Here is a 13,204-nt window from a genome sequence, read left to right on the forward strand (position 1 = left end):
ATTTATCTGTCCTTTATGTGTCTTTCTGCTCCATAGTGGATACACTGTCTATCCACTGGTTCAGTCTGTTTGATGACACCATCAACAAGGAGGAAGAGAAAATCTTCTCTCTCCCCTTTCCTCCCCCCAGACACTTCCTCTCAGGGACCTGACTCATCCTCTTCTAGCTCCATCTCGCAAACTGAAATTCTGTAGCTTTGTAAAGCCCCTTAGGCATGACCAGGCTGCCAGTAGAGCCAATCACATAGTTTAGATGCAGAAGAAAGTCATTGTAGTTTGTACTTTGTCGTTGCATTTTTGGTCTTCCGTGTTTCCATTCATTTTATGTGCCCAGAAGAAAGTTTTTATTTATAGAAGAGGGCCTGGGTGATGTTTAGTAGGCAGGAGAAAGATGATCTCAAAAAGACGACAGGAGTATTCAGATAGAAGACTGAAAACCAGAAGACGGCAGTGTCCTAGACTAGACAGAGACACGGTGTGCATCACAGAGCAAAGAGGTGAGGATGATATTTCCTTTGGCTCTTTGAAGTCCATTCTGGTATCCACCAAAACTGTTCTGGGCCCTCTTTTCCCTCTAGACTCTTTCACTTGGGGGTCTCATCAGCTTCAATGGATTTAATTATCATCTCTATGCTGATAATTCTCAAAGCTATTTGTGCATCCCTAAACTCTTGCTGATTTCCAGTCTTGCATCTCCAGCTGCCAATTAGACATCCTGAACTGGATAAACTCTAGACAGCTTAACTCAACATGTTCAAAACTGAATTCATTATCTTTCCCCTTAAATCCTCCCCCTTCTAAATCTCCCTATTACTGTCCAGGGCAATACCATCTTCCCAGTCACCTAGGCTCCTCACTCTTACCCTCTTATCTCCAATCTGTTGCCAAGGCCCATTGACTTTAAATGCATGATCTCTCTCAAATATGTCCCCTTTCCCCCCCTCTCACACAACCACCACTCTGGTACAGGTGCTTATCACCTCAAGTGTGAACTATTTTGATAGCCTGTTGGTTGGTTTGCCTGCCACAAGTCTCTCCCCACTCCAGTTCATCCTCTAAACAGCTGTCAAAATCATCCCCCTAAAGCACAGGTCCAACCAAGTTACCTCCTACTTCAATAAATCCACTGGTTCGCTATCACTTCCAGGATCAAAGAGAAAATCCTCTGTTTGGCATTCAAAACCCTTTATAATCTGTCTACCTAATCCTTTTACCCTGTACCTCCCTCTGTTCCCCACTTCAACCTAGTGACACTGGCTTTTTTTTTTTGCTGTTCCTCAAACAAGGTACTCCATTTTTAGAGTGGCCCTCCCTCCACATTTCTGCTAAAATCTCATCTTCTACAGGAAGTCGTTCTAGATACTTCTAAATTCCAGGGCTTTTACTCTTTGATTATGTCCAATGTATCTTGTAAATGGCTTGTTGGTTCATGGTTATTTGCCTGTTGGCCCCTTCATTAGACTGTGAGCTCCTTGAGGGAAGAGATTATCTTTCTCTTTCTTTGTATCCCCAGAGCTCAGCAAAGGGCCTGGCACTTAAGATGTTTTATTGAGTGACTATGTCTTGGAGGATGAATCAATCTGTCTGTCTCTGGGCTGAGGGGAGCTGGTCCTGTGCTAGCTTCTTACAAACATTTTTATTTAAAAAATTGGTTATTTTTTAAAATGTTGTTATGAACACACTTCAAAGAGTCTGTGGTTTCACTTTTGCTACCTATAAATTCAGGTGTTTTTGTTTTCTTTCCACATTTTATGTGAGATATGAATGCAATATCCCAATTTCATTTATCTTAACCAGCACCCTACTCCATTCTCCAGAGCCTGAGAGTGCAAAAAGGAATCATTTACAGATGTTTTCAAACAATAAAATCTGAGCTTAATTTTGCATGAATCAGCAACTTCCGGATATGATTAAGTCTCCAGAATAATCAGAAAGATTAATATACTAGATACACTTTCCATATACATTCCACATACATTAACTCCCAACACTGTAGGCATAGTCCTGCTTTGAGAAAAAAAAACTTTTCCTTGGAGGTAAGACCATGCCACTGAGAGAGAGGCCATGAATAAGCAGATTTTGCAATTATAGTATAACAAACTCTAGCAAGTATGCAAAGCTCCCTCCATCTGGTTCTCTACACATCTTAAAATAGTGCCAACAGAATCGCCACCCCCTCCCTCTTCATCTCCAACCAACTTGCCAAATTCTTGATGATTTCAGCAATGTCTTTATGACCTTGTTTGCTTTAACGTGTCTTTGTCAAGACACAACAAAGTTATGTTTCTTTTAAAAATAGTTTACTATTATTATTATTTCTTAGAATGCAAGACAAAATACAAGAGTTAGCCTGGTCAAGGAGGTTTAAATCACAAACAGAAAGATTAAACACTCTCATGTCACGTGAGGAACACTGGACATTATCTTTTATTTTGGCTTCTGCTGGCCTGAGCCAGCAGGCTGCATTGCCACTGGACAGTAGCTGCTGGCTGAGGCCTCTGATGCTTTAGTTGGACTGGGCTAGGCTCTTCTCAGGGCTTGGTGGTCTGTTGGCCAAGGTTCCTCGACCTGCTCTTCCCTACCCTCAGTCAGGGGCTTGGCTGGAACGTGCTGAGCTCTGTCTCTCTTTACCTGGAGTGGCCCCTTTCAGCAGAGTCCAATGAAGCTCTTTAAATAAGGGCCACAGCTCTTCCCACGGCCTCCCTCAAAACTTCAGGCATCTCCTCTTCAACAAATCTTTGCTGGCTCAAAAGCCCCTGGGTGCTCTCAGGAAGCCGCCCCATTTTGCCTCATGGGGACCCATTTCAGTTCAGTCTCAACTCTTATACTCCTGTGGGAATTTTCTGTAGATGATTGGCTAGCAGCAGAATTACAAATGCAGTTTCTACTCTGGAAGCAAATCCACACCTCTGACTTCATTACAGACTGTTGAACTACTGTCCTACCTCTTTTTTTAAAGCATCAAATGATTTATTTTTATTTACTATTTTATTTTTTCCCCAATTACATGTAAAAAACAATTTTTCATTTCTTAAGTTTTTTTATTAAGATTTTTTATTTTTTGTTTACAACACTCAGTTCCACATGATTTTGAGTTCCAGATTTTCTTCTCCCCCTGCCCCCCTTCCCTCCCCAAGATGGCATGGAATCCGATATATCTTCTACATATAACTTCGCATTGAACTTATTTACACAATAGGCAAGTTGTAAAGAAGAATTATGACCAATTTATGGAATGAATTATGAGAAAGAACAAAATAAAACAAAAACAAGAGGAAAAAAAAAACCTGAAGAAAAAAAATAGGAGAGCAAAAAAATAGGAGAGCCTCAGTCTGCATTCAGACTCCATAGTTCTTTCTCTGGATGTAGATAGCTCTCTCCCATCACGAGTCCTTTGGAGTTGTCTTTGCACCTTGTATTGCTGAGAAGAGTGAAGTCTATCAGGGTTAGTCATCACAGAATCCATATATCTATGGTTTTGTATAATGTTCTCCTAGTTCTGCTCCACTCACTCAGCATTATATCGTGGAGGTTTTTCCAGGTTATTATGAAGTCCATATCTTCCCCATTTTTAATAGCACAATAGTATTCTATTACATTCATATACCACAACTTGTTCAGTCATTTCCCAATTGTTGGGCCCTACCTCTTCTAAGAGGGGGAATGTTTAGTTTGCATTTGAAGGTTTTCCCTTTACATTCTCACTGAGGTACCTTAAGGATAAACTGAGGACCAAGTCTTTTATAATTAGAAAGTTGAAAAAAATTAAGAGAAATTGTGAGCATACAATTCTGGGGAAGAGAGGGACAGAATTAGGAGATTAAGGAAGACATAGTAGGATACGGTAAGTGAGTTATAATTGGCACGTTCTAGGAACAGATACTTCAAGCTGAACAGAGGAAGTATATTTTCCTGTTGGATCAGACATTTCTCCTAGTCATGGACTTGTTTCTTTCCACCAGGTTTTCAATACCTAAGTCCACTTAGTGGACTTTACAGTAACATCATGATCTTTAGATGCACACAAATAAGACAGGCTCAGGGTCTTGATTCTAGCTAGGGTCATTAGTAATATTGGAGAGAGCCGTTTAAGCAGGAATGTGGATTTAGGAGCCAGCCTTCACGGGGCTGGGAAGTGAGTGAGTAATGAGAAAATGAAGACAACATGCATAGACAACTCTCTATGAATTTTGTGGTAAAAGGGAGAAGACATAGAGTATGAGAGCTTGAGGTGATGGCAGGATGAAATAGGAGCTAATGAAGGATGAGGAATACCTAGGTAGGTAGCAGAGAAAGAAATAATGGATCTGAGGAGAAATCAAAGGAGGGCAAGAGTGGTAATGAGAGAGTGGACAACACCCTTGAGGGGATAGAAGGGTAGAGAATCAAGCACACGGAGAAAGAAGCTAGGCTTGGAAAGGAGAATGGCAGCTTCTTATTATTAGACTGGAACAGTGGAAGAGAGAATGGAGGATGGTATAAAAGGGTTTTGGGAGTAGGGAGAAAAGGGAACACAAAATGTATTTTCTTAACTGTCTCAGCAAAGTAGCAGGGGAGAAGGAGAATGGGCAACCACAAGGATAGCTGCTCTGGTGTGCAGGAGTCAGTCAATGAAATAGCAAAAAAAAAAAAAATAGTGAGGACCCGGCTGAGTCTAGTGGCTTTCTCTAACAGTGTTAGAATTTCAAGTCAATAAACATTCATCAAGTGCAGTGCTGTTCTAAGAGGTGAGGGTACAAATAGGAAAAAGATGGTACCTGCCCTCAAGAAGGTTGTCCTCTAATGGAAGCAAAAATACACAAATGAGATGTCACACAAAAGAAAGCTGAAAAAGGTATGGGGCGGGTAAGAGGGGTATTTCAAGAGGAATTAAAGAAAACAAACACAGATCTCAAGCTATATCACAAAGCAATAGTCACCAAGATGAAAGGGTGCTGGTTAAAAATAGAGCAGTCAATAACTGGAACAGATAATTCACAAACTATACAAACAAATGAACAGAGCAGCATATTAGATAAGCCCAGAGATCTCAGTTACTTATAAGAACACACTATTAGACAAAAACTTCTGGGGGAAACTAGAAAGCATTCTAGAAGAAGTATAGACTTGTCTGTTTGTCCATCCATCCATCCTTTGTATAGAGACAAGTATCTCACAATACACCAAAATAATACCAAATGTGTGTATATGTATATATGTACACATACACACAAATATATGCATATGGAATAGAGGAACGAGAAATAAATTACCATACAGACCCATAGCTAGGGAGGGGAAGAGTTAATGATAGATCAATGATACTGGGTACTTTCAGTCTGGAATGTAAAAGGATGCAATGAGGACTGAAGAAAAGCTTCAAAAATGCACATTTTTGGAAATTCCCACCAAATAAACTGCACAATTTTGCTTATGTAAAATTAAAGAAAGTTCTTGCACAAACATAACCAATGTAGCTCAAATTTGAAGACAAACAGATACTGGGGAAAACAATCTGTGCAGCAAGTGGTCCTTGATCTAATCATTAAATTGACAAATGAGAAGGCTGGACTTGGTGATCCCTCAAATTCTTTTCAGTTCTAAATCTATGTCCTTTTGTTGTTGTGGACTCATTAGTCACATCCAACTTTTCGTGACCTCATTTGGAGTTTTCTTGGCAAAGATACTCTAGTGGTTTGCCATTTCCTTCTCCAACTCATTTTCCAGATGAGGAAACTAAGGTAAGCAGGGTTAAGTGACTTGTCCAGGGTCACATAGTTAGTAGGTGAGGCCAGATTTGAACTCAGAAAGATGATTCTTCCTAACTTGAGGCCCAGCACTCTATCCCCTGTACCACCTAGCTGCCCATATCCCACATCCTTTGAAATCCCGTTAATTTTTAAATGATTCTATGACATTTTAACATTTACTCATTATAATTTAATATAAATGACTGATATAAAGATCCCGTAATCGGACAACAACACAATTCAGGGCCCAAAGGAATTCTTATTTTTCTAGCAAGAGAAATTCAATTTTAATAAAAAATTTATTGACTAGAAGTTAATGTATAAAGCAATAATAACAAATTACAATATTGTTTTATGAGGGACAGGAGGCCATTAGGAACATAGGTCTGGTATTTCCTAGAAACATTACTCTGTATCTTTACATTTCTAACCTATCAAATGAAAACTATCCTTGGTACTTTCACTTGGGAATGAAAGATGATGCAATGGTGATAGGAGAAAAGCTTCAAAGACGTACATTCCCAACATCTTTAGATACTAAACAAATTAGAAAAACACTGGACTTTACCAGAAAATTAGCAATTCAGGAAAACCCTGCATTTGAAGACAAACATATTCTTTACGTTAAAAGTGGAATCCCCTGACACTGAGGAAAGGGTACTCTCTGGGCCTTCACTTTAGTACCCTGGGACCTCAGCTTGGAGCATTTTTTCATTGCATTTCATGTTTTTGGGGAAAATAAAGTGATGGGAAATTTAGTGTATTACTATTTCATGTAGATCTCTCGTTGATTGTCTTTCCCCAGATGTGGAATATAATACAAATTCATAAGCTTGTGAGGAGCAATTATATCCCATGTTGCCTGACATTTCTTGCCAAACATTAATGAGGAGATGTAGACAAGATCCTTACTGAAAGGGAAATGTATGGAGAGAGAAGCCAAAGTAATTTTTTTAAACACACTAAGGAACATGTTTGGAAATTAAATATCTATTTCAGGAGTGTGACCAAAGTCAAAATATGCTGAGTTTCTTAAATATCTGTCTGAGACAGACTGAAAGTATGCTAATAGAAAAAAATAAAGTAAATAATTCTTATCTGCAAAAATATTCATTTGTAGTAGAGATTATTTTATTTATTTTGTAGATGTCTATTTCTGAAGAGAAATGGTTTCATAAATCAATTCTCGGTTTTTTTAAAGAAATATTGCTTAAATGTAACATTTTAGAAATCTTAAAAACTCTGGGAAAATCTTTTTGGGGGAAAACTTTGTAAGCTAAGTATCCTTTAAAATAAATTATAAAATTATTTCTGTATCTTACATACAGCACCTACATTTCTCAATGTATCTAGTGCCCCTTTCCTTTCTGCAAAAGCAGTCTCTTAAGAGGAGCAAAATAGTTTAGTAAAAATAACCAACTTATTGAAAAATCTGTATACAGTGCTTTATATTCATTAGTTTCCCAAATCTGCAAATAAGGGGAGATAAGTAAGGCCTTCTCATATGTTTGCTTTGAAGCCAATTGTGATTGATATAATCTATAGACTTATCTCGTTTGGTGTATTTCTGAGAATTTGGTTTCTCAGAAAGGCTACTGAATTCTTCCTTTTATCAGTATGTATGTATGTATGTATGTATGTATGTATGTATGTATGTATGTATGTATGTATATCCTCAAAATCTGATCCTGGTGAAAGAGCAATATTAAGGATTGGCTTGTGACTTTATATAAGCATCACACTATTTTTATTAGTTTTTACTTTGTATAGCATTCTTATTTGAATAAGCCATTTTAATTTTGGATTGTAGATAGATGAAAGGATTTCTGGGAGGTAGAAGTTGTTTTTTATTAGACTGAATATTTTATATCACTTTTCCTAGGTGTGTGAAGTAGCTAACATAGGCATACTTCAATTAATCAGTCAGTCAATAAAGACTATCTTTACTGAGGCAGGAAAGCACACATCTTGCTTGGGATATGAATAGAGTCATCCAGCTGGATGAAGGGTTCATGTATGGAAAATAAGGATGGAAAGATGGACTGGGGATATAATGCAAATTTTCCAGGAGTCAGTGGGTAGTCACTGAAAGTTTATGAGCAAGGAAAAGAAAACACCAATGTAAAGTTTTAGAAAGATTGATTTGACAGCCATTGAAATGAGTGGGAGAGAGACTCTAAAGGAAGGAAGACCACTTAGGAGGCTATGACAATAGACCAAGCATGATGAGATGAAACTAGACTAAAGTAAGAGCAGTGGAAATGGAAAGGAAGGGGTAGATTCCAGAGAGACTTCAAAGGAAGAATGAAAAAGATTGGTGATTAACTGGAGGAGGCAAAGCTAACTATGGACTTTTAAGCCTTACTGATTGGCAGAATGGTGCTACCAATAAAAGAAATATGGAAGTAAGGATTAACTCACTTTTGGTGAAGAGCAGGGGAGGAAGGGAGGATAATGATTATAATTTGAGGCATGTTGAATTTGTGTTACATCCTGTCATTTAGTTATAATCAAGCTAACACTCCATGAAGGAAAAACTAAATGCATTTGCCTCTTGTCTATATTGTGACATACAACTAGATAGTCAGACCACTGAATTAATGTATCATTACATATATCTGGGATAGGCAATGAATTAGCTTCAGGATTTAATAGAAGGAAGACAGCATGCCAGACTGCACTGGGGAAGTTATATAGTATTCCTAATGATTCCAAGTTTCTACCAGTGGAGCCAATACCTAACGTCTCTAGGGAGTCAATATTCTCTCATCTGCAAAACTGGGATAATAAGAGCGCTTATTACACAAGGCTTTTGTAAGGCTCAGATGAAATAATATCTGTACAGCGTTTGGGAAATCTCAAAGTACTACATATTATTATAAAGAACGAATAAAGGAAATTGTGAGAAATTATTCTGCCCAAATAATAGGCCAATAAAAATGAAAAGGTTAAGTGAATGTATATTTATTAAAAAAAACAGAATCAGAAATAGAAAATTCAAATCACCCAATATCAGAAAAAGAAATTGAATGAGACACAGAGAACTCCTGGGTTGAGGGAAGAGGACAATGGTGGAGGAATTAGGACCCACAAGGACTTAAAAGTAAATGTTATCAAACATCCAAACAACAATTAACTTAAATATTAGATAAACTGACTGCAAAAAAAAAATAGCGAAAGAAGAATGCAACCAAACTCCTTCTATGGTACACATATCATCCTGATACCAAGCAGAGATAATGCGGATAAATAAAACAGACCAATATCTCTAAATGAATACTGACATAACACTGAAGAAAATCACAAGCTATGGCAAATATTAATAAAAAATATTAAACACTGTGGCCAGATCCGAAAGCTAAATACACACTACACTATATAGATGACAAAAACAAAGCAAATCAAATGATTCTATCAATACATGCAGAAAAATACTTTTGAAAAATATATGCTTTTTAAATAAACATTGAAAGAATAGGAATAAATTCACTTTTCCACAATGCGGTATGTAGCACCCAGCTAAAACCAAGAGCTAGGATTACTTTTAATGGAGAAATTCCAGAGGTCTTCACAATGGGATGAAGGGTAAAGCAGAGATGTTCATTATTATCACTAATATTTGGTAGAGTTCTAGAAATGCTAGTTATTTCAGTAAGATGAGAAAAAGAAATTGAGGAAGTGAGTAGAGGCAAAGAAAAAAAAATGACCACTTTTGCCAATAATACTTAGAGTACTCCAGAGAATCAACTGAAATTAATTGAAATAATAACTCAGTGAAGTAGCAGAATATAAAGTAAAGCTTCAAAAATCAAAAGCCTTTCTGTATATTGCCAACAAAACCCACAAAGGAAAAGTGGAAAAACAGAATCCATTCAAAATAACTATGTTCCACCTACCAAGAGACACTCAGGAATTACATGAATAGAGTTACAAAGCATTCTTTATACAAATAAAGACTTAAATGATTAAAGAGATAATTAATTATTCATGCTTGGCCCATGCTAATATGACAAAACGACTGGACTACTTAAAATAATTTTCAAATTCAATGTTAAACCAATCGAACAAAGGGTTTTTTTAGAGCCCAAAATGCATCTGTAACGGCAACCACACTGGCATACCCAGGATGGCTGCTAGTGCAGGTTCTTTTGTCTGCTGTACTAGGAAAGACAACTGTTTCAGGGGTCAACAATCTTTTTAATCACATAAACTACAGACAGAGGAAATACAGAGAAGAGAAATAAAGACCAATAGATAGGGCTCTACTGCCTAAACCAAAGCCTTACATCCACCACTGAATCGAGAGAGCCCTTACCTCTGAGGAGTCAGGGGGTTCTGAACATATGGCCACTTAGAGTCTCAACCAGGGAATCCCAACATCTTTCTCATAAGTGAGCCCCCAAAGCAAAAGCTCACCTCTCACAATATATACTCTTTTAGCTAATAAGCTCAGAGCCAGAGGCATCACAACCGGACTCATTGCCTAATTAGGTTATTAACAAAAGGTGTGCAAGCCTTCCTATCAGCAAGCTTCCTTTAATGGGCTCCACATGAGGCCTATTAATGGGCAGGGAAGATCTTACACCCCCATTAACATTACAGCATTGTACTTTACCAGCTTCCCCCAGGTGTGAATCTCTTCCTACCTATCTTAAAAGAAGGCAACACACATCTATTATCAAAAGATGAAAACACTACTGACTTGTTAAACTACAGGCCTATTAAGTATTTATGTATTTTATACAAAGCATTTGCATAGCGAAAAATAAAATATTAGTTGAGGAGCAAAAAGTTTGTTCCAAACAGTTCTAGGGGTTTAAAGAACAACTGTTTATTGATTCATTAAGAGTTAAATAAGCTGCCCAGAAGCTCTGCAACATTTATATTGCCTTTGTTGATTATTACAAAACCCTTGACTCAGTTCCACATTCATAGAATAGCTTATTCACTAGAGTATTAGGTGTACACATGGAAAACCGTTTTCTATTCATAACAATGATGTGCCATGTCCCAATCTATATTTTTCTTATGCAGCAGATATAGCTAAAGAAATATGTCAATATGAAGTTAACTTTAGCATTAATTGAAACTCTCAGCACATTTAATTAAAAGGCCATGTTACTTTTTTGAATTATTACTCAGTAATCTGAATTAAGTTAGTCACTACTATCACAGCAAGGTAAATAAAAAAAAAGTCACCTCCCTCCAACCCCACCAAGGAAAAGACCTGAACTAGGTATATTACACCAGAGGATGGCAATCTCAGATTTAACTGAGGGTTAAAGAAAATGTCTCTACATTTCTTTTTTTTCCCTCCCCTTTCTCCTCAGACAATGGAAAAGGCTTAAACTAAGGCTGATCACAGGACAGAAGAATTTGGTGTTCATGGTGGAAGGCATGGATCCAAATGCCAGTCCAAGGAAAGGAGCAAACAAACTTCAACTTGATATAATTCCCAGAAGAGAGAATACTTGGAATTTAATCCCTGAAACCTCAGAAACAAAAATAAGTAAACAGCAAAAAAGGACTTTGGTGATGCCAGATATGACAGAGACACAAACTGGTAAGAGGAGAATAAGTCAAAAACGCCTAAAATCAAAACCTTGAAGGAAGAATAAAAACAGCTTTCCCACATGAACAATCAGAATTCACCAAAGAAATAATGCAAGAATTTTTTTTTAAATTACAAATAAAAGCTATGGAGGAGAAACTTGGAAAAAGGACCAGCAGTTTAACTGAAGAGGCACCCTAGTAACAAACTCCCTAAAAATCAGAATAGGCCAAATGGAAATTAATGACCATAGGATACAACAAGAATTCTTAAATGAAAGTCAAAAGAATAAGAAAACAGAACAAAATGCAAGCTTTCTCATATGAAGAGAAAAACTGATCAAGGTCAAGAAGAGGTAAGTTAGGTATCATAGGATCACCTGAAATCCAGGAACAAAAAGAACCTAGATATCATATATCAAGAAATCATTACATTTCTTTCTAAACCATTAAATACCCAGGGATAATTAGGACAAGAAGGCAATGTGAAAATAGAAAATATCAACTCATCACCTCTTGAAAGAAAACCCAAAATGAAAACTCCCAGAAATGTCATTGTCAAAATCCCTATGTTCTAGACCAAAAAAAAAAATACTACAAGCAGCCAGAAAAAAATCAAGGAATCACAATCAAGATTTGGAATTTATCACTTCAAAGGACTGGAAAACACACAATGAGATATTCCAAAAGGAAAAAATAGATAAAAAAGATTTTAAGAATAATGTGCATCAAAAAGGGAAAGAACAGTGAATTGGGCATGCAACTAAAAAAACTAGAAAAGAACAAATTAAAAATTTCCAATTAAATATCAAATTGGAAATCCTGAAAATCAAAGGAGAGATTAATTAAATTGAAAGGAAACTATTGAACTAGGAGCTAGTTTTATAAAAAAAATAGAGATTGACCATTGATCATTTTAATTAAAAAAGTAAATCCAAATTACCAGGATCAAAAATGGAAAGGGTGACTGTATCATTAATGAGAAGGAAATTAAAGGAATTATTAGGAGCTATTTTGCTGAATTATATGTCAATAAACCTAGCAATCTAAGTGAAATGGTAGAATATTTATAAAAATATAAACTGCCCAGATTAACAACAAAGGAAATTGAATACTTAAATAATCCTATATAGAAAAAAGAAATTGAACAAGTCGTAAAAAATGAGATTCCCTAAGAGAAAACTAACAGGACCAGATAGATTCACAAGTGAATTCTACTAAACAGTTAAACAACAATTCCAATACTGTGTAAACTATTTCGAAAAATAAGCAAAGAAGGAGGCTTAACAAATTCCTTTTACAACACAAATATGGTGCTGACACATGAACCTTCAAGAAGAGCAAAAACATAGAAGGAAAATTTTAGGTCGATTTCCCTGATGAATATTGATGGAAAATTTTAAATAAAATATTAGCAAGGAGATTACAGCAATGTATCAGAAAGATCATACACTAGCCCTGTGACTTAAAATATTCTTTCCAATATGCCAAACTCACCTTCAGTTTTCCTAATCCATAACATCAGCAAGCCTTCACATGGTGGTCAGAAGAAGCAATACAAGGACCCTCTCAAGATATCTCTTAAGAACTTTGGAATCGATTGTGTGACATGGAAGACAATGGCACAGGACCCCTACCCCCAGCATGGCATGCCCATATCAGAGAAGGTGCTGTGCTCTATGAGCAGAATTGAGACGGCTCAAAGGAAACGCAGGACATGCAAATTTAAAGAATCCACCCTAAATGTTCACCTGTGGTAGTGCATTCTGAGCTCATATTGATCTGATCAGCCAGTCAGACACACTGAAACTTGACTCTAGCATAGTGCTATCATTTTGGTCCTCTTTGAGAAGGAAGGACAACATCCAACCAATCTTGGAATATAGAGTAGGATATTGGGCTACATTTAGTTTCTGCCAAGCTGC

General features: G+C 36.8%; 1 protein-coding gene across 1 annotated transcript in view; it reads right to left on the minus strand.

Moving 5' to 3' along the window:
• Positions 1 to 13,204, minus strand: part of CFAP299 (cilia and flagella associated protein 299) — a 441,174-nt gene that overhangs the window by 93,880 nt on the left and 334,090 nt on the right. The window lies entirely within an intron of this gene.

The sequence above is a fragment of the Trichosurus vulpecula genome, chromosome 6, assembly GCF_011100635.1.
Source record: "Trichosurus vulpecula isolate mTriVul1 chromosome 6, mTriVul1.pri, whole genome shotgun sequence".
NCBI lineage: Eukaryota > Metazoa > Chordata > Mammalia > Diprotodontia > Phalangeridae > Trichosurus > Trichosurus vulpecula.